Source organism: Procambarus clarkii, chromosome 78 (genome assembly GCF_040958095.1).
Source record: "Procambarus clarkii isolate CNS0578487 chromosome 78, FALCON_Pclarkii_2.0, whole genome shotgun sequence".
NCBI classification, from domain to species: Eukaryota; Metazoa; Arthropoda; class Malacostraca; order Decapoda; family Cambaridae; genus Procambarus; species Procambarus clarkii.
Genome location: NC_091227.1, coordinates 16371430 through 16376383, shown reverse-complemented (window position 1 = coordinate 16376383; position 4954 = coordinate 16371430). Strand labels below are relative to the sequence as shown.

The 4954-nt window shown below is 45.4% G+C and overlaps 1 long non-coding RNA gene across 1 annotated transcript in view; it reads right to left on the bottom strand.

Moving 5' to 3' along the window:
- The window catches only part of LOC123746115 (uncharacterized), a 7611-nt gene extending 3949 nt beyond the window's left edge, over positions 1-3662 (bottom strand). Inside the window, exon 1 of the long non-coding RNA XR_006771463.2 lies at positions 3163-3662. This is a non-coding gene — a long non-coding RNA (uncharacterized lncRNA). The remainder of the gene's footprint in view (positions 1-3162) is intronic.
- Positions 3663-4954: the final 1292 nt, after the last annotated feature.

Sequence of the window (4954 nt, the reverse complement as noted above, 5' to 3'; positions counted from 1 at the left end):
TTTCTTGCTGCTGGGTCAATTGTTCCAATATTAGTCCTATTTTCGCAGCAGTCTTTCTTGATGACATGTTATTGAATATGTCAGAAAGGGTGACAGCAATGATTCTGCCGCGGAATTTTCAAACAAAAAATTGTGTTTTTCTTCACTTTAGAAGGAAGTTGAAAAAAAATTGCTGTCCATAGTTTATACTGCAATTTCGTTATTGCCCGACGATTGGAGATGGGTTTTGTTTACCCCTGTCAATATATCTATATCTATGAGAGAATGCTGATGACCGGACCACACATTAGAAAGTTAAGGGACTACGACGTTTCGGTCCGTACTGGACCATTCACAATCGACTTGAGAATGGTCCAGAACGGACTGAAACGTCGTCGTTCCTTCACTTTCTAGTGTGTGGTCTGGTCAACATACTTCAGCCGCGTTATTTTGACTCATTGCCTGCATATGAGAGAATGTCTGTGTCTCTCAGTTCAAAGCTGTTCAGTCTGTTCAGGGCCAGACGCTTGGGGCTAACCTCCCCCAAACTGATAGAGACAATGGTCTTGGGTCTGGGATAAACGTAGGCTGAACAGGGTCTCCCAGAACTCAAAGAAGAACATCGTGCCTGGGCTACACTTAGACCTCCACGACGATTTTGGCACTGCCCGCCACTGTAACCTAGGAATATAGTCTGAAAATATACTTCAAATCCAATTTATTACAAAATATTTTTGCAATAGAACTATGCACCATTATTGACTGATATTGGGAAAATGAGCATAAATTTCCTGCTATTTAAACAAAGGACATAATCTCATATAACACGTAAATTATCTTCGGAACTTCCTCCTCTCCCATTGAAGTCCAAAGTCTAAAGGGGGAACTATTATATTCTCTGTGACTGACACTTAATATTATAATGCAATGATAACGATTGTGCTTGATGTTGAGAGAGATAAGAGCGGGGGGAGGAGGGAGAGAGGGTGTGAAAGGGAGGGGGGGGGGGTAAAAAGAGGGAAGGGGAAGGGAAGGATGAAGGGAGTTTGACGAAGGTGGTGAGGAAAGGGGCGAAAACAAGCCCATACATTTTCTGCGAAATGGAGAGGAGAGATGCAGGGAAAGGGAGGAGGTTATCTTGAGGTTATCTGGAGATGATTTTCGGGGCTTTTTAGTGTCCCCGCGCCCGGTCCTCCACCCCCAGGAAGCAGCCCGTGACAGCTGACTAACTCCCAGGTACCTATTTTACTGCTAGGTAACATGGGCATAGGGTGAAAGAAACTCTGCCCATTGTTTCTCGCCGGCGCCTGGGATCGAACCCGGGACCACAGGATCACAAGTCCAGCGTGCTGTCCGCTCGGCCGACCGGAGTTGAGTGGGGAAAGCGGGAGAGAGGCGAAGGTTAAGGGAAAGGGGGGAGAAGATTGATGTCTGGATGAATAGATGGATGGGTAGATAGATGTATAGAGGGGTGGATAGACGGATAGATATATGGGTACATAAATAGATGTATAGTCATAGATAACATATTCATCGATGAGCCTATAGACCTTATTATATGAATTACAGATTTTACTCAGTAAGTTTGCTCTTTAAACAACTGAAAACTTCTCCTGGAAGATCGACAGCAGGAACCTCATTCTACCAATTATAAATGACCTTATCGCTGCACAGAGTAAAGGTTTCGAATCTCCTTTGTATGGATACCATCGCACATAAATATGACCAATCATAATGAGACAACCTTGCAGCCACATTAGCGTGTAACAAGATGAAGCTGAATTAGATCTAGGTATCCCCATCTCTACTGTCAAAAACTATATTGCTTCAAACACTCAGGTCTGATAGGAGTGACATTACTGACTCCCAACGACCTGAAAGCACCGTTATAAAAATCTATGATGTGTTGATATTTTTTTTAGATTTTATTTGAGATGTATACAAGAGTTGTTACATTCTTGTACAGCCACTAGTACGCGTAGCGTTTCGGGCAAGTCCCTGGAATACGATCCCCGCCGCGAAGAATCGTTTTTTTCATCCAAGTACACATTTTACTGTTGCGTTAAACAGAGGCTACAGTTAAGGAATTGCGCCCAGTAAATCCTCCCCGGCCAGGATACGAACCCATGACATAGCGCTCGCGGAACGCCAGGCGAGTGTCTTACCACTACACCACGGAGACTGTAAAAACATCTGAAACGTATATATATGGGCAGCACAAAACGTCCACTAGACTGTGTAACACAGTGGTTGCCAGGATCAGATTGGGTTACCGTTACCTGTGGTAGGTGGCTACAGGTGACGGATCTCCCAATCCTGAGTACTCCAGGTGCAAACTCTGTGCGCAGGAACTGGGGCATGATCTCCCACACTACATCACCGAATGCCCCAGAGCTGGTTCTGGGGCCCTCAAAGCTTAGGACTTGGGCTTAAGGGTCTGGAACCACTGGACAGGTCCTAGCTCAAATCTTGCCTCAGGGCTTCTCACAGGACTTGCCCTAAAACCTGCACTAGTTGGAAAATCTCCCTCTGGGCCACTGCTCTTCAGCAGCGCCACTAACTTTCTTGTCCAGACTGCTAAACTTTTCTCAACAGTGTGGAGGCGAGACACCCAAACTTTCCGCCTCGTTTACGCTGACATTCTTGTGTGTATTTTCAAGTTTCTACGTTCTGCCTATAGTCAACAGTGTTGTGTCTCGTTGACAGTGTTCTGTCTTGTGGACAGTGTTCTAATTCGTTGACAGTGTTGTCTCGTTGACAGTTTACTGTCTAGTCAGCAGTGGTCCTGTGTGTCAAGTCAGCAATGTTCAGTGTCTCAAGTCAGCAGTGTTCTGTGTGTCAATTCAGCAGTGTTCTGTGTGTAAAGTCAGCAATGTTCTGTGTGTCAAGTCAACATTCACAAATGTTACACACAGCCCACACAAGTGTTCCACGGGGCCTAAGTGATGTTAAACCTGCAAATACGATTTTTAGCTACCAAAAAAGATGTTTAGCCTCCAAGCAACTGCAAACACACCTCTTGTTATCATTAAAGAGGCTCACTGATACAGGTGGACCATTTCAATGTGGAAAGCGCGAGATGCGAAGCTTGTAAGTGAAGAAACAAAGGTAAACGCGCTCACTTAACAACCAGTACAAAGGTAAACACATTATAATAAGAGTTATAGTACCTCCAGTACTTACGAACTGCATTCTGTTGGTTAGATAATGGTCGGTGTAGAGGAGCGAGAGCACGAGGATCTTCTACATTTGTTGCAGTGTTGCTTCCCTATATATGTGCACCCAGCTGTGACAAACCTGCTGTTGGTCTCTTGTGGGAAAATTGCTGTCCTTCATAAGGGCCTTGAACGCTTGGTATACCAGAGGAATACCAACCCAATGTGAGGAGAAATATTCTGCAATCCGGATTTGTACAATTTTTTTTTTTTTCTCCAGTGAAACTTACGTAACACCTTCAGTTAAATTCTGCGGCACGATGGTACTGAGCAAGATGGCGTCGGAGCTCCTCAGAGACTCTAAGAGTAATTAGATACGTTATCCTGCTCGCTATAATGAAGGTGGGAAAGTTGCTTAGGCAGAGCTGGGATGGTGAGTTGGTCCGTGACGGGGCTGGAGCCACGCAGGCTCGCCTGGAACGGCGTTAACTAACTCACAAAAAACAGATAATGTCTTGAAGGCCGAAGGAAATTCCTTGAGACTCGTACCGCCCCCAAGTGGAGGTAGGACGGTGTGTTTGTTGTGTGGGAGGAGGGAGTGCTGTCTGCTGGCTTGTGGTGTGTGGGAGGAGGTGGGAGTGCCTGTGAGCTCTGGCTCTCTGGTCCTGCCTCTCAACTGTCAGAAGTGTGTATGTGTGTGTGTGTGTGTGTGTGGTGTATGTGTGTATGTGTGTGTATGTGTATGTGTGTGTGTGTGTGTGTGTGTGTGTGTGTATGTGTGTGTGTGTGTATGTGTGTGTGTGTGTGTGTGTGTGTATGTGTGTGTGTGTGTGTGTGTGTATGTGTGTGTGTGTGTGTGTGTGTGTGTGTGTGTGTGTGTGTGTGGATGATGGTTTAATGATAAGAGTCTGACATTAAGCAGCACCCCCCCCCCTCTTCCTCAAGCTACCTATGTTGTGTGTGTGTGTGGTGTGTGTGTGGGTGGATGATGGTTTAATGATAAGAGTCTGACATTAAGCAGCACCCCCCCCCCCTCTTCCTCCAAGCTACCTCTCCCTCCTTCCCCAGACCAAAACAAACCATTCGTCATGGACGAAACACAAGCCAACGTTGGTAGTCTTCATCGTTCGTTCAATCAACGTTAAATTACCACCACAAACGAAGATTCTGTTATATTAACGTCTCATGCCAAAGGTGATTCGTGGTTTTGTGTGTGTGGGGGGGGAAGGGGATTCACACATTCCAAACATTCGTAGTACGTTACTAGATGCTCAACACACGTCGAAAAATTCATCTGACGTCAAGAGACGTTCACTAGATGTTGAACATACTTGTGATTTGCTTCGAACACGCGTCCACCTTATATCCGGTTGAAGTTCACATATGTACAATGAAAACTCAACATATATACATTAAATATCCATCAATAATATTACAAAAGTGTTATGAATGTACATTTGTTAACCGCGTAAGATGTACAGTTGTCAGTGTACACTGAGACAAGAGCCCATACTATCATATACTGAAGGTCGTCAGGTGTTGTCCTTGGGCCTGAAGAGGGGTGGGGAAGCTTCACTCTCAAGGAACGATTGTGAGTGGAGACGAAGCGAGGAAGAATAAGGAAGAGGAGGGGAAAAGGAACGGAGAGGAAGAGAGAATCTGATGGATGCTTAGGAAGGCAAGGCAAGAGTAAAGTTGGTAAGAGTGAGTTGAGGAGAAATGCTAAGAGAGAGGTGTTGTGAAGGAGGTGGCGGAGATGAAGTGGAGATGGAGAGTTAAGTGGGTAATGAAAGGAAGATGGTGGAGATAAGAAGAGGGGT